The sequence below is a fragment of the Lycium barbarum genome, chromosome 8 (assembly GCF_019175385.1).
Source record: "Lycium barbarum isolate Lr01 chromosome 8, ASM1917538v2, whole genome shotgun sequence".
NCBI classification, from domain to species: Eukaryota; Viridiplantae; Streptophyta; class Magnoliopsida; order Solanales; family Solanaceae; genus Lycium; species Lycium barbarum.
This window is the reverse complement of record NC_083344.1, coordinates 25,698,094-25,721,321: the sequence shown is the minus strand read 5'-3', so window position 1 is coordinate 25,721,321 and position 23,228 is coordinate 25,698,094. Positions and strand designations below refer to the sequence as shown.

The 23,228-nt window shown below is 37.7% G+C and overlaps 1 long non-coding RNA gene and 1 pseudogene across 1 annotated transcript; both read right to left on the bottom strand.

Moving 5' to 3' along the window:
* Positions 1-23,228, bottom strand: part of LOC132606064 (uncharacterized) — an 88,835-nt pseudogene that overhangs the window by 51,143 nt on the left and 14,464 nt on the right.
* On the bottom strand, positions 19,675-22,162 carry LOC132606067 (uncharacterized). Its single transcript, XR_009569593.1, has 3 exons — positions 21,904-22,162; positions 20,469-20,543; positions 19,675-20,143 (listed from the first exon to the last, which is right to left on the bottom strand). It is a non-coding gene; the product is annotated as an uncharacterized LOC132606067 (long non-coding RNA).

Sequence of the window (23,228 nt, the reverse complement as noted above, 5' to 3'; positions counted from 1 at the left end):
TGAATGTCCCTTAAGACAGAATTATGCATGCTAACTTACATCATAAACAACATCATATCGAATATGCATGTATAAGCTGCCCGACCATTAGGTACAGTGTGATCATCATTAGCCCGCGTCCGGGATAAACATCTCATGCCGCCCACTAGTGGTGTCTGCCCATGCCATCTAGATATGGTGTAAATGATGCCCGCCTTAGCGGTGTCTGCCCGGCCATATAGGCACGGTGTAACCTCATTATTATATGCTTATGATAAAGCATGCATAAGAACTCAAGTACAAACTATAACTCTATCGGGGTGACGTGAGGTCGAGAACCCCCAATTTCCTTATGGATAGTCATAATCATCATGTCTCACCTTGAAGGAACTAGCATCATAAGGTGAGCCTAACAACAATGAATAGCATCAAGGAATCATATAGGAATCATTAGCTTCATAAGACTATCATCATCATTTTCATATTCACAACGCATCTCTTATCTTTATTTCATGAGAAGCTCTTAATAATCATAGACCTATAGTTTCCGGAATATAAGTGAGTCATAGAAAGATGAAGGAAGTCATGCCTTAGAAAAGAAGGGACTAGCCTTACATACCTCTTGTCTGCTTAACTCTATCGACTAAATGGTTCCCTTCGAATCCAATGATTCTTCATTCAAGAAAATTCGTGTAAGATTAGATAATCGATAATATACTTAAGCTTAAGCTAAAGCGACTAAAAGCTAATAAAAATTGGGCAGCATTTCCTTTGTATCTAAAACTTTCTCCGTATAATATAACAACTCCCAAACATCAACAACAACATCCACAATATCATGATCAATAGACTGGTTAAGTTAGATATTATTCAATTTTCACAATTCCCTTTTCAAGTCACCCCTAACCATGGTCATCACCCGACGTCGCATTCATTCACATATAATGCTTCTTCAACATTTTTTTAATATCATTCATAATAAGATTATACCCATAGCATGTCAAGAACTATGATTCAAATCAAATTACCATTCAAGAATTTACTATTCTCATATTTGTACTCCATTTTCTACTTTCTTCCATAATCCAAGTCTCCCAACCACTCAATACTCTTAATAGCATGAAATGAACACAAAACTCACCTTTGATTGTGTAGAAATGGGTTTTGGATGGAAATGCTTCTCTTGGAGAAAACCCTAACTTCAATTCCAAAGAGATTTCTAGCTTCCATCAACCCTAGTTAGCATTCTTGCACTTGATTCTACTAGTTTTTGGTATTTGATCTTTGCTTTCCCTTGAATTTATGTAAATGAAGTGTGTGGAATATTCTAGAGATTTTGAGAGAAGTGGAGGAAAATGAGAAATGAGAAATGAGAAATAAGACCTTGGGTCATCTTTTTATAAAAATTTAGAAGCTGCCCGACAGGAATTATACGGACCCTTATACGGTCCGTATAATATTATACGGTCCATATAAGTGACCGTATAACTCCATCAGTGATTCCCCTTCACTGTAACGGTTATACGGACCATTATATGTACCGTATAATCTTATGCGGACCGTATAAATGGTCGTATAATCCACCTTCTCTCCGAACTTGTTCTCGTCGCTTCGTTTGATCTCCAATCCTTATGGAACCTGCTTAGCACTTGTTTAACACTTCATTGACAATCTACAGGGAATTATAACTCTTCCTCAAGACATCATTAAATCAATATTAGCTCGGTACTTGCAAAGTCCTTCCAAACGAACTTTTCTTCTCCTGCCTCAAACGTCTTTGGAATCTTAATTAAAATCGCTAAGTAACCTTTCTTACTTGTAGGGACATAGTATACTTCTCACCCTGCGTTAGTCCATTTTCCGCACAACAACATAAAATTTTCCCAGGTGTAACACTCTTCCCCCCCCCCCCCCCCCTTTAAAAACATTCGTCCTCGAATGTTAAGTTCTCGGGAATCCTACAGAAATTTCGCCAGAGTTTCCCCTATAATATGGTGCTACCATACTGTCACAGCAACCCACAATAACAACACCTCATAGGGCTACAATAAAATGGCAAGAAAGTATGGCCACGACCAAAAGCATTAAAAGAAAGTGTCACGTACCTTATGATAACGGCGTCTCATCTTGAATCTCTTCCAGCGGTGAAAACAATTGCGGGTACTTGGACTTCATGTCTTCTTCCGCTTCCCAAGTCATTTCCTCTCGGTTGTTGTTTCTCCATAAGACCTTGACTGAAGCTACCTCTTTGTTGCAGAGCTTCCGCACCTGCCTATCTAGTATGGCAATGGGTACCTCTTCGTAAGCCAACTTCTCCGTAACTTGAACATAATTTACAGGTAAGATTCTAGTAGGATCTCCAACACACTTATGGAGCATCGATACATGGAAAACTGGATAGACTAATTCAAGTTCTGGAGGTAATTCCAACTCATAAGCTACTTGGCCTATCTTGCGGACAATTGTATAGGGTCCAATGTATCGAGGACTTAATTTTCCCTTCTTACGAAATCTCATCACTCCCTTCATTGGTGACACTTTCAGGAATACCCAATCATTAACTTGGAATTTTAAGTTTCGCCGACAGTTGTCCGCATCAGATTTTTGGCGATTTAAGTTGTCAACAATCGATCTCGGATAACCTTGATCTTTTCCACCGCTTGTTGAATCAACTCCGGACCTATTAGCTGTACCTCTCCTATTTCAACCACCCAATTGGCGATCTACACTTCCTTCCATATAGAGCTTCATACGGGGCCATCTAAATACTGGAATGATAACTATTGTTGTATGCAAACTCAATAAGAGGCAAGTGATTATCCCAGCTACCTCCGAAATCTAGTATGCATGCCCGTAACATATCTTCCAAGGTTTGAATGGTGCGTTCAGCTTGTCCATCTGTTTGAGGGTGAAATGTTGTGTTAAGCCTCACTTGAGTTCCCAAACCTTCTTGGAAAGTCTTCCAAAATTTAGCGGTAAATTGTGCTCCTCGGTCTGTGATAATAGATACCGGGACGCCATGAAGTCGCACTATCTCCTTAAGATACAACCTTGCATAATCTTCTACTGAATATATGGTCCTGACTGGAAGAAAATGAGCTGATTTCGTGAGTCTTTCAACAATCACCCATATGGAGTCATACTTGCGTCGGGAGCGAGGCAAACCTACAATAAATCCATGTTGATCACTTCCCATTTCCAGGCTGGAATTTCCATGGCTTGTAACAATCCTCCTGGCTTTTGATGCTCAATTTTCACTTATTGGAAATTTTGACATTGAGCTACAAATTCTGCTATGTCTTTCTTCATTCCATCCCACCAATACATTAACTTGAGATCGTGATACATCTTTGTCGCTCCTGCATGAATGGAATACCCAGAGTAATGAGCTTCTTCTAGAATCCGACAACGTAGTCCTAAAACATCTGGAACACATAGCCTGTCTCGATACCTAAGAACTCCATCTGTAGAAACTTCAAATGGCGACTTCTCTTTCTCAGGAAATGTATCTCTATAGTGACTAACCTGGGGATCTTCATATTAGCGCTCTCTCACCTCCATGTCCAAGGATGAAACAGTTGGGTAATGAATACCAACTCTTGCATCGCCTGAATCAATTAGACGAACTCCGAGGCTAGCTAACTGGTGAAGCTCACGGATTAATTCTTTTTTCTCCGGAGGGGCTTCGCATAGACTTCCCATGTATTTGCGGCTAAGTGCATTAGCTAATACATTCACCTTTCCAGGATGATATAAAATACTCACATCATAATCGTTTAATAATTCTAACCACCGCCTCTGTCATAGATTTAACTCCTTCAGCTTGAAAATATATTGGAGACTCTTGTGATCTGTATAAATATCAACATGTACACCATACAAATAATGTCTCCATATCTTCAGTGCATGAATAACTGTAGCTAATTCGAGATCATAGGTCAGATAGTTCTTTTCATGTTTCTGCAACTGCCGGGAAGCATAGGCAATGACTTTACCGTGCTGCATCAATACACAACCCAACCTAACACCGGAAGCATCACAATAAACAACATATCCATCTGGTCCTTCTGGAAGCGTTAGGACTGGAGCTGAAGTTAATTTGTCCTTCAATTCCTGGAAACTGCGTTCACAAGCATCAGTCCACTGAAATTTTGCTGATTTTTGAGTCAGCTTTGTTAATGGTGTTGAAATGGAAGAAAATCCTTCCACAAATATCCTATAATAGCCTGCTAATCCCAAAAAGCTACGGGCCTCCGTAGGTGTTGTGGTCCTTGGCCAAGTCTTCACAGCCTCAATTTTCTGAGTATCCACACGAATACCATCAGTTGATATGATATGGCCCAGAAAAGTCACAGAATTAAGCCAAAACTCACATTTCGAAAACTTAGCATACAACTCACGAATCTGAAGAATCCCAAGGACAATACGCAAATGGTCTGCATGCTCTGCTTCTGTCCGAGATTATACTAGAATATCATCGATGAACACGATCACGAACAAATCTAAGAAAGGTCTGAATACATTATTCATCAAATTCATAAATACCGCAAGCGTTAGTCAACCCAAATGACATCACCCGAAATTTGTAGTGGCCATATCTAGTTCTGAATGCTGTTTTGGGAATATCTTCTTCTCTAACTCTCACTTGGTGATACCCCGATCTCAGATAAATTTTGGAAAACCATTTGGCACCCTGCAGTTGGTCAAACAAATCGTCGATTCTTGGAAACGGATATTTATTCTTTATCGTCACCTTGTTCAGCTGCCTACAGTCAATGCACATCCGTAGGGAACCATCTTTCTTTCTAACAAATAGGACAGGTGCTCCCCACGGTGATGAACTGGGCCTAATAAATCCTTTCTCAAGCAAATCCTTCAATTGTGCCTTTAGATCTTTCAACTCTGCAGGAGCCATTTGGTAAGGAGGAATAGATTTAGGCTTGCTGTCCGGCAACACATCAATAGAAAAATCAATCACTCTTTCCGAAGGAAGGCCTGGAAGTTCATCTGGAAATACATCCGGAAATTCATTTACTATCGAGACGGATTGAAAAGTCGGCGGTTTTGCTTCGGTGTCATGAACTCGGACTAAATGATAAATATAATCTTTAGTGATCATCTTCCTCTCCGTCAGGTAGGAAATTAATCTACCCCTTGGAGACACTGTATTACCCTTCCATTTGAGCACGGGTTCTCCTGGGAATTGGAATCGAACTATTTTCATTCTGCAATCAACATTAGCATAACAAGAGGCCAACCAATCCATACTCATAATCACATCAAAATCTAATATTTCCAGCTTAACCAAATCGACTTTAGTCTGACGATCACATACCACAATCACACAATTTTTATACACTTGTCTAGCTATTACTGGATTACCAACCGGAGTAGATACCTCGAAAGGTTTAATTGGCTCAGGTTTCACCCCAATACGGCCAGCAATATAAGGAGTAATATAAGACAGCGTATAACCTGGATAAATCAATGCATAAACGTTATGAGAGAATATGGATAGTATACCTGTAACCACATCCGGGGAGGACTCAAGATCCTGATATCCGGTTAAAGCATAAATACGGGGTTGGGTGCCACCTGAACCGGATGCTCCCCCTCTGCCCCTACCGCGGCCTGCTGAAGTCTGGGGAGTCTGCCATACTGGGTGAATGGACGAGGAAGAACCAACTGCTGATCCTGCGGGCAGAGCCCCAACTCTACCACCCATCGATGGACAATCACGCATCATATGCTTAACCTGACCACAGGCATAACAAGCATCTGAACCTCGGCGACACTGGCCTGAGTGCAATCTACCACACTGGCTACATCGCGGCATCGGTGGTCTCCGCTGGCTAGGATCACCTCCAAACTGAGGACTTGAGACTCTCGAACTCTGACTAGGACCAGAATAAATGGGGCGATCAAATCTCCTGCTCGCAAACGGAGAAGGTGAACTAGTCGCGAACTGGCCCGAATACCTGGAATACTGTTGTTGACCCCCTCTATACTCACTACTAGCAGATCTGGCCCTCTTACTCTGTCCTCTGTCAATATCACGCTTACCTCGGCGCGATTGCAGTTGCTCCTCTAAATTCTAGGCACGAGCCTGAATACAGGAAATATCCATCCCCTCATGTAGTGAAGCCGTCAAACAATCCTTAAAAAAATGTGGCCCTAAGCCACTCACAAATTTATGTACTCTATCTCCCATGTCAGCTACCATAGTCGGAGCATGTCTAGCCAATGAATTAAAGTGAAGGCTATACTCCCAGGCACTCATATTCTTTTTCTTAAGATTCAAAAAAATTTCAGCTCTAGCCCGACGGACCTCGGGTGGAAAATAATGACAAATAAAGCTTTCACTAACTCTTGCTAGACCGGGGGAGGTGTGTCCTCTCCCCTAGAAGAAATCCAATTATTGTACCAAAGGACCGCTACATCCCGGAGTCTATAAGATGCCAACTCCACAGATTCAGTATCGGAGGCATGGATGATTCTCAACGTCCTCAACATTTCATCTATAAAACCTTGCGGGTCTTCATTCACCTTCGAACCGAAAAAATCTGGGGGATTCAGATTCATGAAATCACAGGCCCTTGCACTAGTGGCTCTATCACCGGGACCCGCACTTTGCCGTTGAGCCTGAGCGGCAACAAACTGAGTCAATAACTAAATGGCCTCGGTCGTGTTGTAGTAGCCTTACTCTTCTGGGCGGCTGTGGCTTTCCTCTTTACCGGCATCACTGAAATCATAACGCACAATTAAGGAGAAGGAAATTTATAACATAGCTCTATCACACGATCTAATAAGAAGAAGAACGGTCATTTTTCCTAAATGCCCCGCAGCCTCTTGTTTATAAGTGTGGTGCGCTTCATACCCATAAACCATACGCAGCTGGAAACGGCTCGTAGACACACTCTAGGACGAAACTGCTCTGATACCACTTTTGTCACGACCCGACAAGGGGGCCATGACGGGTACCCGGAGCTGACTACCGAGCACCACTCATTACTCTAACCATTATACCCATCCTGGACATAAATAATCTCCAAGGCAGTACATAAATACACATAAGCCCTCATGGCTGCAAAAATGATATACAAAATTATACACTGATGTATCCATGAGACACTACTACCCACGCATACGTATCTACGAGCCTCTACTAGAGTACTGAGACACAAAGACGGGACAGGGCCCCGCCGTGCCCAAATATATACACAAAAGAATGTATCAACAAATGGCACCTCCGGAATAGTGGAGTGCTCCTGTGAATCTGCCAAATAACTCCTAAGAATCTGGGCCGCCTCCCTGTCTACCTGTGGGACTGAACACAGCGTTCATAAAAAGAAAAGACGTCAGTACGAACAATGTACTGAGTATGTAAGGCATGAATAATAATAACATGTCGAACAAACAGGGAAACATCAAGTAAGGAAACGAGTTGCAGCTGAATGTCTCTTAAGAACGAATTATGCATGCTAACTTACACCATAAACAATATCATATCGAAAATGCATATATAAGCTGCCCGACCATATAGGTACGGTGTGATCATCATTAGTCCGCATCCGGGATAAACATCTCATGCCGCCCACTAGTGGTGTCTGCCCATGCCATCTAGATATGGTGTAAATGATGCCCGCCTTAGCGGTGTCTGCCCGGCCATATAGGCACGGTGTAATCTCATTATTATATTCTTATGATAAAGCATGCATAAGAACTCAAGTACAAACTATAACTCTATCGGGGTGACGTGAGGTCGAGAACCCCCGATTTCCTTATGGATAGTCATAATCATCATGTCTCACCTTGAAGGAACTAGCATCATAAGGTGAGCCTAACAACAATGAATAGCATCAAGGAATCATATAGGAATCATTAGCTTCATAAGACTATCATCATCATTTTCATATTCACAACGCATCTCTTATCTTTATTTCATGAGAAGCTCTTAATAATCATAGACCTATAGTTTCCGGAATATAAGTGAGTCATAGAAAGATGAAGGAAGTCATGCCTTAGAAAAGAAGGGACTAGCCTTACATACCTCTTGTCTGCTTAACTCTATCGACTAAATGGTTCCCTTCGAATCCAATGATTCTTCATTCAAGAAAATTCGTGTAAGATTAGATAATCGATAATATACTTAAGCTTAAGCTAAAGCGACTAAAAGCTAATAAAAATTGGGCAGCATTTCCTTTGTATCTAAAACTTTCTCCGTATAATATAACAACTCCCAAACATCAACAACATCCACAATATCATGATCAATAGACTGGTTAAGTTAGATATTATTCAATTTTCACAATTCCCTTTTCAAGTCACCCCTAACCATGGTCATCACCCGACGTCGCATTCATTCACATATAATGCTTCTTCAACATTTTTTTAATATCATTCATAATAAGATTATACCCATAGCATGTCAAGAACTATGATTCAAATCAAATTACCATTCAAGAATTTACTATTCTCATATTTGTACTCCATTTTCTACTTTATTCCATAATCCAAGTTTCCCAACCACTCAACACTCTTAATAGCATGAAATGAACACAAAACTCACCTTTGATTGTGTAGAAATGGGTTTTGGATGGAAATGCTTCTCTTGGAGAAAACCCTAACTTCAATTCCAAAGAGATTTCTAGCTTCCATCAACCCTAGTTAGCATTCTTGCACTTAATTCTACTAGTTTTTGGTATTTGATCTTTGATTTCCCTTGAATTTATGTAAATGAAGTGTGTGGAATATTCTAGAGGTTTTGAGAGAAGTGGAGGAAAATGAGAAATGAAAAATAAGACCTTGGATCATCTTTTTTATAAAAATTTAGATGCTGCCCGACGGGAATTATACGGACCTTTATACTGTCTGTATAAGTGACCGTATAACTCCATCAGTGATGCCCCTTCACTGTAACGGTTATACGGACCATCATATGGACCGTATAATATTATACGGACCGTATAAATGGTCGTATGATCCACCTTCTTTCCGAACTTGTTCTCGTCGCTTCGTTTGATCTCCCATCCTTATGGAACCTTCTTAGCACTTCATTGACAACCTAATGGGCATTATAACCCTTCCTCAAGACATCATTAAATCAATATTAGCTCGGTACTTGCAAAGTCCTTCCAAAACATGACTTTTACCTCGCCTTTCCAAACGAACTTTTCTTCTCCTGTCTCAAATGTCTTTGGAATCTTAATTAAAATCACCAAGTTACCTTTCTTACCTGTAGGGACATCGTATACTTCTCACCCTACGTTAGTCCATTTGCCGCACAACGACATGAAATGTTCCCACGTGTAACAATTTTCACGTATGGCTAGGCCTTCTACGCGTTTCTTTTAATATTAGCTTCCCTTTCTTTACTCGGACTAGCCCCAAATGTGAAGAAGCGCATGTTGGGCCTCAGCCCAATAGATTGGTTTTATACTCGGCCCACGTGGCCATGCAGTGAAGAAGAAAAGAAACAAGGACCCAGGTTAGTTTATATTTTACTGATCCTATCACATACATAGCTGTACACACATACATATATATCATTACATCTGTTCTCAAGTCATGTACTATGAATATGCACCTTCATGCCCTTAGACTTTATTGGGGAAGACTTGGGTAGTGAGGAGGAAAAGTCATCGCCATCCGTATTCCTGATACCGCACAAGTTCCAAGAGGTTTCGTGAACCTCCGGCATGGCTGGACATCGGGGGAAGGTTCAAACCAGGCCCCCCTAAACTGTTTTGCTCTCCCAACCAATACAGCCATGGAGGACACAGACTTACATATCCATATACAGGCTTGGAACAGATAGAATAAGTCTAACGCACATAGTTATAGGATAGCCACAAATTAATAGGAACAGGTAAAGAGTATGAGGAGAAAAGATGAATGCACAATGGGCAGATGTAATATTCTAGTAAACTAAAATCAAGACAACTAAATATAACTTAAACAAGGATGAAATAACATACATGGATACAATGTGTTCAAAGCTAGATTGAACCAAACAATCACAACATAAGCAGGTACATAGTGGTAGCATATTTCAAAGCAGTTTTAAATCAAGTAGAGGTCGTGTAAACAAAATAAATAAAGGCACATAGACATAAAAAGATCAAGAGTAAGCTACAAGACATAGATAGGGTATAGCCAAGATACAGATTAGGCACATAGATATGGAGTGAGCAAACTTCAATACTGATACTATGTAAACAGAGGTCAGCGGCAGATTTAACACTTACAGAGACCATACAGAGTCAGTCATACAATGCCCACAACAAGTGTAGATGACTTATGCACAGCCAAAGTAGGTATTCACATAACTTTTATATGCAATATTTTAAGCCTGGATAATTTTTACACATAATGCAGAAGATGTGCAGGAAGACATGGTCTGTAACTCTAGTGGACATGGTATGGATAAACTTAAGCAGATGGATCAGAGTTCTCTAATTGAAGTAATCACTTGCCATAAGCAACACACAAGGTAAATAACTGATCTCTAATTACTATGATATCAACAGAAATAGAGCACAGGAAGATCTAATTATGCAAAGAAAATATAGGAAGAGTCATGGCTTTTTTGGCTTACTGATCACAAGTACAATGTTGCATTACCCCCAAGATCATTCAGTTAAAGATCAAGACAGGCAACTAGAGTAAGGTAAGGTCAAGTATAAGCAATGCCAAGATGTTTTACGTCCAAGTAATTCTATGTAAGATATGCAGTCTTTAAGTATAGCAACTGTATTGTCATACACACTTTAAGCAAGCAGAAAGGCAAGCAGTCCCAAAGATACACAAAAGATTCAATATTTTAAGGTTCAGAGTTTTAAATCCCATTTAGACCTTTTCCCTTAGTCCTATTCCACTGTAGAAAATAGATTAATCCCATAAGGAAATGAGCATGATTTAACTCATCATTCACAATTAGTGACCTGCTCTTAACTCTCTCACTTTTTAACTAAAACAGTATTCACAATTCACCTGGGATCATTTCAAAGCTTACTATTGTACCCCTGGCTGATGTTTAATGTTGTGCTAAGGATCAGTGCATTATTAATTCAAACAAGGCCAGACTCACTTATTACCCTATAACCAGGTATAGGCCGGTAAGATTAAGGACATATCTTAAAGGTTCAAGACATGGTAAATTATCTAGAGTATAGTAAAGAAAAAGATAAGTGAATTTTCATGTCATCATACTACGAAATTAAATTAATATTAAGCTGCTCCTCTTTTCCTTTCTTTAGTATTCTAGTGTTTTAAGAAACCAATTCAAGCACAGATAAGACTAAGCGGATGCATACAGACAGCCTATGTAAGTCTTAGTCATGAATCAAGCCTAAACAGATATTAAAGGGTCCTCACACCTTATTATACTATCCAAATAAGACATTTGACTCATTTTCAGTAATCAGTAATCATATACCTACTTGAAGTCTTTCTCCCTTTCCAGTTTTAATCAATGCCTACAATCCTCAAGCTAATGTGTATTACCTAGTTCAGTCAACTAATCCCTAAGGTATACTTGAATAAGTCAGTAGGTTCATTTGAATCCAAACATCAAGCATTATAACCAAGTTTAGTGATCTAAGTGAACACCCATTAATGCGAAGGGAAGTTCATTTTTAAAACCCATTTAACTCAGTAATGGGGGAAGGAAACCAAGTGTATAAATATGGTAGGTTGCACCCCATAGACTTGTGGGATATGCCATGACAATCTTTTATTTGGGAAAAAAGATATTATGAACCAAGTGGGGCTTGGTCCTTTCTCAATCTACTCCTAAGATGTCTTTAAAAAACTTCCCCATTGTCAAGTGGTTTATACTTAAATATCTACACTCATGGTCCCCTCCTCTACTCCTGAAACATGCTAAGGGGGTTGGACAGCTCAGATTGTAAAGCCAATTTTCTTAAAATTTTACCTACAAACCTATTTTGAACTCCCTTTATCTCAACAGGACTTAAATGATCCTATATGTTTAATCTCATTTTAGGCCTAAGCAAGCAGTGTTATCAGCAGCCATTTCCAGACACTGTTCCCTACCAATGTACAACCAGGTTTCATAATTTTTTCTTTATTTTATAAAAGGACAAAACCTCAATCTCTTAATTATTCAAGACCTAGCAAAGTATAACTAGACCTGCTTTACTCTACCATCTTCATACTACTTTAAATTATCAAATTAGGCACTTAAGGTCACCTATTAAACCAGAGCCAGTCCATGAAGAAACATTAAAGCATATTTAAGAACTTATAAAACACTAGCTTATTTTCATAACCCAAGTTGCTCCACCAATTTAAACAGGACACACAATGGTGTTGGGGACAAAGAACAAAGGGATTAAAGACAACAATAAATAAATTTTCATATACTTGACAACTATTTCTCAAACAATTTTACATCTTTCAATCCTTAAGGCAGCCTCCAATCAGGTTAGGACTTAACAACCACTTTGCTAGTTAGCAAAACTAATCAGATTCATTTCAATCAGCTTCAATTAGACCTGATCCTGAAAGTTTATCCATTTTTTCCAGTTCTATCAAACCCTTTAGAGCTTAGAGATATGGACTAGTTTCAAGATATAAGACTTGTGATGGGGGCCACATAAAGATCGGTTTGTAAATACCATATGTTTAAGCCAAACAAATTCAAACAGGAATTGAAACACTCAAACAAACCAAACCAGGTCCATATTCAAGTCTCTAATCACATTAGTTTTAAGATTACTAAAAAGATCTAGGTAGTTTAAAGCATATAGCTTAAACTAGGTGGAGCCATGATCACATAAGCTTCAACTATTATTTAATCAGCCAAAAATCCAAACTGAATCAAACTCCATTTCCAATTGCAAACTAGTTGAGAAAAACTATTAATTAGTCCTGGTTTTTTCTTATTCTGTGTGGATGCGATCATTTAGGATGAAAAACATGTTCAAGATACATCGACCACATTATTTCATAGCTTAAGTTGAAGCATGAAGATCATACAAGTAAAACAACCTACTATGAAGACTAATCAACCTATGTTAAGCAGGTTTCAACATGATATTCAAGCTGGTTACACAATCTACTTAAGTAAGTCATAAACTAAGCATATAACTAAACAGGACAGCATATAACAACATAAACCAGCATTAGCAAGCACTTAAACTAAATGAGATCCAAACAGACTAGCTAGTTCAACATCTTTATACTAAGCAAAATCTAAATGGCGGAAAACAAAATGAAAGAGAATTACCTTTTATGTCCGCAGCCGACAAAAGAATGGACCTTGGAGCCTTGTGCTTCCAATTTCGAAACTCAATCACACAAAACACAAAAACACAAAAAAAAAAAAAGAATTTAGGGAAACTCAAACTTTTAAGGTCAAAGTTTAAATTTTATACTTGAGAAGCTTAAATTCGAAATTCTAGCCCCTTGAGGTAGTCAAAAACCTAGTGAAATGGTGGGGGTCAAAAATCTTTCAACAACTTGAAGTATCGATGTGGTACAAGGCAGATTTTCTTAAAATAACTCAATAAAATGTATTCTACGGTCTGGATCGACCTAAATCAATAGCAAACGGCTCGATCTGAGCTTGCCCTCTCTCAATCCAGTTGACTTGAGTTCAACCAATGAGAGATGTGGACGTACAAGTGCAATACAGCAAAATATTTAAGAAAATTGTTTTGTTTTGACTTTAAATCAAAGAAAAAGTAAAAAGGTGAAAGGGTATTACCGCATTTGGATGAACATAGCGAAATTGAGCTTGAATCCCTGATAGTTTCACGCAAATGGACACACCAAGACTGTGGAGATCCTGCATGCTCTGGTGTGGAAAATGGGATAATGAGGGGGTATTACAACTTGTCTGATCTGTGTACGTTTTGGACCCGGTCGGTCCAGCTTGGGCTGGGCCTGGTCCTTGTTCTAAAAGAAGGGAGAGGGGACCTCGTATACGATGTTTATTAGTTATGTATACATACATATATTTAGTGTATATACGTATATAAAGGGCAAAATATGGCATGACTAGACATTTTGGAGATTTTTGTATTGGTTATATTCCTAAATGTTTTAAAATTGGTTAATTAATTGGTAATCGTTTGGATGGTTGGTTAAGTAGACGGTTCGGCCACTAGGGGATTTGTGTGGGTGCCACTCACGGCTGTTTGGATCGTGACATTACCCCATCAATTTCAACCACAAATAATCAGTGGGAGAAAGAATGAGTAGAAGTAGAAGGGAAAGGGGAGATAGAGGAGAAATTCTAGTGAACTCTATTTTTGCACAAACTTTCTTAACAGTGTCAAATTAATCAACGGTCCTTAAAAAGTATATCCCTTGTAAATTCCTATATTATAAAAGACAAAATATGGTGGATGTTCTTTCAAGGAAATTGACTTTTGACTGTTAGAGAGATTCCTTTCTGATTTCTGTCTTTATGTTGATCTTACGGTAGGGTTGAAGTATAGCAAGGTCAAAGGTGAAGTGAATTTTGGGGAGTTTAACTTACATGCTTAGTTAAGAGATCTTCCTGTACGATGGAGACTTTTGTTATCATTTGGCTTTTCCTTATCTATCTTTAACCTCCTCTTCTTTTTCTTGACTTGTTTGATACGTTCTTTTCTTGATTCTATTTAGATGAAAACAGAAAAAACTATATGGCTAGTCATGTTGAGGTCTTGATGGAATGGCATTATCTCCAATTACCTTTTTTACGTAACTCAAATATATCTCATTATAAGTACACTAAGTTGGGCTCCCAGTGAATTTTGGTTCACTGGTAAAGAAACAAAGGGTGATGTGTGTGTTAGGCTCATGTCTGGAGTTCAAACCTTTTCACATACAAAAGCCTGGTATTTAAGTGGCGGAGGATACAGCTTCAGGACCATTTTTTTTGGAGATTCGAACTTTGGGCTCAGTTGGTCCTCAACTATTTCTTAGTTATAAAACCAAAAGTACACCAAGTTGGTGTTAAAGTATTTACATTTGGTTTAGTGAAAACCACAATAATCCAACGAATCACAATTGGCTATACTAAAGGGGTTCGCCCTTCACACCAAAAGTATACATGACACAAGATTGTTTTTAATATACTTCTTGCACATGCTTGTTATGATGAAATAGTCTCCTATTTCTTTCACTCCAAAGAGGCTAAAAGAGACATAATGTTGTTGTTCTCCAAACTGCCTTCCTTTTAATGGAATCTACATTGCTTCACCTACCTTACTTAGTAACACCCAAGAAATGTTAAGCATAGAGAAGACCAAGGTCCAAAAGTGTGAGGTAAAGTTGCAATGCAATAGAAGGTGATCAATGTTCTTTCCATTCTTCTTACAAGAAATAGTAGCTCTCAACAATTTGTGTCCTCTTCTTACGATTATCCACGTTTAAGATTTCTTCTCACATTGCGCACGAGGTGAAAAAAGCTACTTTCTTTAGCGCCTTGGTCTTTCAAAATATTCTCATATCTACATGTTCTCTCCTCCTACTAAAATCTCCATCTAAGGGTTATCACTGTATTTTCCCCCACCTTTTTCCTTTTTATAATTTTATTGATAACAAATTACCTTGTTCTCAAGCTTTCTGTGATAGGGTCATTCTTCCTGAAAGAAATATAATTACTTTTAAATAGACTAGGAAGACCTTGTTGAAAGATCAAATTATGTTAAGTTCTGCTCCTTCATGTATCAAGCGTAACTGATAAGTCCAAGTGCATTTGTGTTTTGATGATTGTCAAACTATTTCAGAACCAGATAGAGACCTGGTCTGTAACCTGCTCTCTGTGCACCTTGCACCGTCAGTAGAGAACAACTGTAAAGCCAAGCCACTTGCTGCACATAAGTACAACTGTGAGTTGGCCCATGCTTTAGGTCAAAGTGAATGAGTGGTCTCTATCCATCCCACATGCTCCCACTATATATACAACATGATGGCAACATATTGAGCAGACTTGAAAACTTAATCTAAATCGTGCAAAGCTACCGACACAATTTCTCCAGATCTCTCAAGAACAAAGTCACCTACAAGTTGAAGAACCTGATCCAGACACAAGATTTAGTCTAAGTTCTTTATATTGTTTTGAGTCTTTGTTCATTTGTGCTTAAAATTGTAAACCTACTGTTGACACCTAATTTTTGACCTTCTGTAATTTATTTAATCACTTAGAGTCCTTAGATAATAAATAAAATGAGCTATGCACCTTAAAGGGTTTAAATAATTTTTGTATAAATTGTTCAGGTCAATATTTTACTCCTTTAAATTGATAGAGAAGTTTTTATGACATCACAAATTATTTAGAAATTAATTGGTACCTTTTATGATATTTATGAGATACTTGTAGGATTTAATCAAAGAAAAAGCATTTTTAAAACAATCATTTATATTATTGTTTAAATTGTCAAAAATCAAAATTAACAAATACATTATTCCCTTCAATTCAAGGAGTTTGGGTAATTAAATAATTGACCATTTCACACCGTAATCTTTAATTTTGCATAATTGTATAATTTGTTAAAATTATTTATAATTGTATATAAATGTTTTAATTAGGCTAATTAATCAATTAGATGGTCATTACTGCAAATTGACTTTTAATTGTTTAATTATTTTTGTTATGGCCACAATTAAATTAACCAATTCATGGTTTAAGGAAATTGGGGTCAATTTTGTAAATCTAGCCTCTTAATGGCCTTGATTGAAATAACCAAATTCATTGGCTCCAATTAATTAAGGTCATTAGGGTAATTTAATTTTAATTTGCTAATTAGGCCAAATATGGCCATAATTGAAATAATCAATCAGATTAAAACTGTCACGACCCAACCGGAGGGCCATGACGGGCACCCAGTGCTAACCCACCCGGGCACCTCTTATCGTACTCTTACATTCACATCTAGGTGAGCCACATGGCTTACTCATAATTTACATACTTTAACAGTTCTAATCTCGTTAGGAAACAACGCATTCATATCATCATCAATAACAATGCCCATATCCATATACACAAGCCGACGAGGCTATCAAAATGATATAGAAAATATTAGCCGACAAGGCTACAAGACATCTAACCATACACAACTGTCTACGAGCCTCTAGGAAGAATATGTAACATAGTATAGGCGGGACAGGACCCCTCCATGCCCATATGTATGTACACAAAAAAATAATACCCAAAAGTTGTAGCTCCGGATGAAATGGAGCTCCTCTATGTAGTCCATGAAAAGAAATCTATGGGTCAAGCCTGTCTCCCTGTCCACCTGCGGGCATGACGCAGCGTCCACAAATAAAAGGACGTCAGTACGAATAATGTACTGAGTATGTAAAGCATAGTCAACATCATAGTAGAAGCATAATAGACAGCACAAGAAATAAATTAAGATGGGAGAATCAGGAGGTAATAGAGTCATTTGTACCTCTAGTGGCCTTCATCATATCTACTTTCTTGTCTTTCGTAGGGACCTTCCATTTCTAATACTTACTCATGCATATATACATACATATACATATTCGTATTCGTATTCATATTTATTCATACTCGTGTCCATATCATACCCGACCGTGAAGGTTCGGTGTTTCACCTACCCAGCCATGACAAGGCTCGGTGATTATACATACCTGGCCCTACCAAGGCTCAGTGTTATCCGTACCCAACTGCAGTGGTGTGCGCGCAATAGATATCATACCCGACCATATAAGCTCGGTGTTACATAATAGTCACACATACTTAGACACGTATACCTAAGAGCCCATAAGCATCGTCAACATCATTACTATCATCGTTTCGCTACATCTATCCTTAGGGGATCAATCATCATATAAGGAAAGTAGTAGAATCGTAAAAGTATCGAGAATCATGAGCTTTAGTAGCTTTAGAGATAGAATCATTTGGAAGACATTATAAAACTCATGAAAGGATATATATATATATAGCCAAGGTACCATGCCTTATTTAAAGAAGGGTTAGCCTTACATACCTCTTCGTCTTCTTAACTATTTAACGTTCACCGTTGAAGCTTGAATAATCTACATTTAGAAGGATTCATACCATGGTTAAGTCTTAATGATACTCTTAAATTCAAACTAGAATAATTCATTATCTAATGAAAATTGGGCAACATTTCCCCTATTTCGTCAACTTCCACCATATTACAAAACAACTCCCAAAAACCACAATAACATCCATAATACACTCACAATATCATAATCAAGTAATCACACTTCATTACGCCTTCAAAATTCATCCTTATGTTCAACTTATGCCAACCACTTCACACCCATTTTAGCGCATTTTCATATAATGATTCTTCATCACCAGTATTACCTTCCATAACATGATTATACCCATATCATACTAAGAATCATGACTCAATATAGATTACTACTCATAAACATCATAAAAGCTACATTTAGACTTCATTTTCTACTTTCTTGTTCTACCCAAGTTTTGCTACAACCAAACATTCTCATTAACATGAAATAAGCATGGAAACTGTCCTTTTATCTCATGGAAATGAGCTTTGGAGCAGCTATGAACTTATGTTAAAACCCTAGCTTCAATACTCAAGAATCTCTTGTAGTCTACAAACCTTAGGAAACATTCTAACACATGAACACTTTGATCCTTGCCTCTTGAAATTTGTTTTCTCTTGGATTGAGGTGGAATATGCTTGGAGAAGGGTTTTGAGCTCTCAATACTTTTAGAAGATGAAAAATGAAATAAAAAAACCAAGGACATCTATTTATACAAAAACTTAAAAATCTGCCCGATGGATTTTATACGGACCACTTATATGGTTCGTATAATATTATACGGTCTGTATAAGTGGACCGTATAACACCTTCAAGAAAACCACCCTTTCTATAAATGTCATGTTATACGGGCCCTCCTTATACGGATCGTATAAAGTTATACGGACCGTATAAGTGGTTGTATAACTCCAGTTGTGCGGAACTTTCTCTCGTTGATTCGTTTGACTTCTAATCCTCATGGAACCTTCTTGGCACTTACATAATATTTAATTAACCATACAATAGGCCCTATAGAAGACCCTCAAGATATTCTAAATAACCATTAGCTCAATGATAGCGAAAACATTTCCGAACACGACTTATGTGTCACTTCCTTCAACAAACTAAATTTCACATATTCGTATGACTTCAAAATATTATGCTATGCTCCTTAAGTTATCTAATACCTTCCTTAATCTCGTAAAGATTTCATAATCACCTTAAGCTCACATTAGCTTATCCACAAGGCAACACATATGGAATTTCCGAGGTGTAACAAAAACCAACTAAGGTCGTATTTGCAAATTAAACCCATTTGCATATTTAATCATTTTTAAATTAATTAGTAGGCTAATTACGTCCCAAATTGGTTATAATTAAAAAATTATGGTCAACAATCATCGTTTAATTTTTATCCATCTTTTTTCTTATTAAAATCTGCAGAAGTCTAACTATTACAACCCCAAAATCTGAAAGTTATCGTACGAGGACTCTAAAACATAACTATCTAAAGAATGAATGACTGTCTGAAATAAACACAAATGTCTGGAATGAAATAGACTTCTAAAACATGAAAGATATTTAGGAGACCTGGCATGGATAGGAGCTCACCCTCAAATCTGACGGAAACTGGCCTCACGCTAAATATGATGTCTCATAGATGTCTCTCGATGACAATCTAAATTCAAAAGAATGCAGTAAGGTAGTATCAGTACAAACACTATGTACCGGTAAATATCATAGGCCGACTAAGATTAGTATCGTGCATATAATCACAAAATTAATAAAATACAGCTAGGCACAACAACACATAACCACACGAAAACATCAACAAGACTCATCCAACACCGAAATATCAATCAATACAGGGATAAGATAAATCCACACAATTAGAATTCAATAAGAGTAACTCAACCCATGAAATCACCAGACGCAATCGTAAATCACAAGTTATCTCAACTCTATCACATATCCGTACACACATGCTAAATGGTATGTTTGACCCATTAGCCATGACCTGCAGGGGAATCATGGTGTCCATGTACCACTCGCTCCGGAACTGACCTCGAATCACGAGCCCATAATTAGGCTGCATCCTCACTCCCTTGTCATATTTGCCTTTTCATATTTATAATATCTTTCTCACCACAATGTATTTCTGTTTCACAATCAATAAGGAATGTGAACAATCAATAAATTAATATCAGGGAACACAAGCCACCATTTCACACGTCATATAAAGACTCCAGAATCAATTCATCAATAACATGAATAAGGGACTACTCTAAGTCAACAAAAAGAGTATTTATAAACTCCTTCTCTATCATTTCATAACAGTTTATCACATAATTAAATCAATCAATATCAGTTAAGGAATTTCCAACCACACTTTATGTCTGAAGCCCTAATCATGCTTCTCCTATCAATTTCATAGCATATACAATCAACTAATCAAATTCTATCTCAAGTAGACCATAACCTACCTCAAGCAGAATAAGGACAATGCAATCACTCCGCGATGGCTTTCCCCTTTCGCAAAGCTTCTGAATGTTCAAAATCTAGAAATATAGTGCTACATGAGTATTCGAATCATCTACTCAATCAAACAACAACTAGGGAAGAGAACCCAACTACTTCTACCCTTTGTCCAATGGAGGAACTACCCCTAAACGTGAATTCATACTAATATCCATCCCAATAATCATATTCTATCTGTTCATGGGTTTTCTAATCGTTTCAACCCTTTTACAAGCAGTTTTTATGCTAAAGCTACCATCTTTATGAAACCCTAAATCTCAATCATTAAGTTCCACCATTAATAGCCACGTTCTCATCCTAGGAAGTGATAATCTATACTCCTAGATGATTAAACAACAATAAAATCAATAACCCATTCATTAATCAAGGCTTTCTTAAGTTTTAGAGTTTTATCCCTTTCATTTACCATTAACGGACCTTTAACTAATCATGGAACCTAATCATATGATGGAATGAACAAAATAAAGGGTTGAGACTTACATTTCAAGAGTAGTTTAGCCCTAGCCATAGAATTTCGCCACAATAGTTCTTGAAAACTGCTTTGGAGTTGTGTGGGGAATGGGTTCGGAATAAAGAATATAAAACGCGGATTCTGCCTCGCGTCGACCGCTGCAGCGGTCAAGATCTCACTGCAGCGGTCTCGCTATAGCGGGTAAACTCCCGCTATGGAAGACCTCATTAAGTTCCTAGCTTCCCGCAACGGCGAACCTGAACAAGCTACGATGGACCCGCTACAGCGGTCCATCACCAGCTGCAGCGGTCCATTTTGACCAGTAGCTCGGGGTTTTGCACCAGTTTCCACCCAAAAATTCCAATACCAATCTGAGGCCCTACAGACGCAAATAAAACATGCACAGATACATAAAAATACGCTACGGACTCACCCGCGGCCTTGAAATTTCCAACAGAGGTCTAGTGTCCTAAGTCACCTCCCCCCCCCCCCCCCCACAATGACCTAGTGGGTCGTTACAGGTAGTATTCCATTAAGCTCATATTGGCTATCCTTAATGATCTGTATTGGTTTGGTTGGAGAAAATTGAACTGGTTTTGTTGATCTTGAAAAAATTAGTTGAAGAAGACAAAGTAGGTCTATTGATTTTTGAAGGTTTAAGTTGAACCTAACCATTGGAAATTATTGAGATTGGTACCCGAAGTTGTATTGAAAAAATGCAAAGTCATTTGGAATTGATTTAGACCAATTTTGAAGCAAAAATATGTTGGTAAAATTTACCCAGCAAGTTATGGTGACCCATCAGGATTTTGTAGCCAATTTTGAAATTTATCTAGATTTGTGGTCAAAATTCTGGTGATCCGTCAAGATTTGACCAGAAATCCTGATGAATCACTATAACTTATTGTCGAGGCAAGTCATGGTCAAACCTGGCAATTTCTAGGATTTTGCTTAGAAATCCTGGTGAATCCGCAAGTCAAGAAATCCTGGCAACCACCAGGAGCGTGCTTCCAGATTCCGCCGCGAAGGATATTTTCCCAAGACTTCTCTTAACAGGATAAAAATTTAAACAGTTGCACGGGAAGATTCTATTTGTGCAAATCACCCATATATATGACACAAACCCAAGTCCTTATGACTCTGACGTGCACACCACCGGGTACACATCACTAGGTGACTAAAGTAACAAAAGGATGAGATAACATGTCACGAGCAACAGTGCTTATGCCATACAAAGGAACAAACAAGAAAAGTAGAGTCTAATCACATGGAACAGAATATTAAAGAGGAAAATGACAGGCTTCGTGTTTTGTTCCACCAGTCATGCAATCCTTCTTTGAAACACAGATGTAACAGTTGTTACACCCCATTTTAACCGGGTTAATTTAGGAGTACAACATATTGGTGATTCCTATTTATTTTATTTTAAGGAGTCGCCACCTAATTAATTTAACGGTGAATTAGGACACCTAGAGTTTAACTAAGGAAAAGTTAAAACTAAACTTCAGTTAATAGTCTGCTTAACTAATGTGATTCTAGGTAAGGGCTCTATATTACCCTAAAGGAAAGGGGTTAGGCATCCTTTAGAATCCGTTAACTTACGGTTATCCGACCAAACTTAGGTTAATTAATTAAGGTCAAAGACGCAAATACAGTATCTAAAATTTAAGAAAATGACTTGTAAATATTGCTAAGATTTTGAAAAAAAATATAATAATGTTATCTAAAACAAAACTTTGCGAAAATAATAGTTTGCCTAAAAGTTGTCTTTAAATATCATTTAAAGTAAGATTTATAAATGCTATTAAGATTTTAAATGAGAATATATAATAATGCTACATAAAAATGAGATTTGCGAAATATAATAATTTATATACAAACAGGCGAAAAATGCCGATTTGTGCAATATTTGAAACAACTCGAATGATGAGATATTAATCGACTTTGCGATTTTGAGAATATATCAAAATAGCTAATGTGAGTTTTCTTTATCCCTTTTATCGTTCCTTATTAAATATACTTAGCTAAATATGTGTGATTAATTCGACTTGAAGAGTTATTTATAAGATATACCAGAGTTTATATTCGCATATTAGTGACGTTTGAAATTTTAAAGCAGTAAGGATAAGTCATGTTCTCCTTAGCTCAAATACGTAGTCATACTCTTTTGAAAATTAATTAATCTAATGAAGATAAATACTATAAGTATTATAGATAACTTTAACGTGAAATGAAAGAGGATGAAGCTTATGGC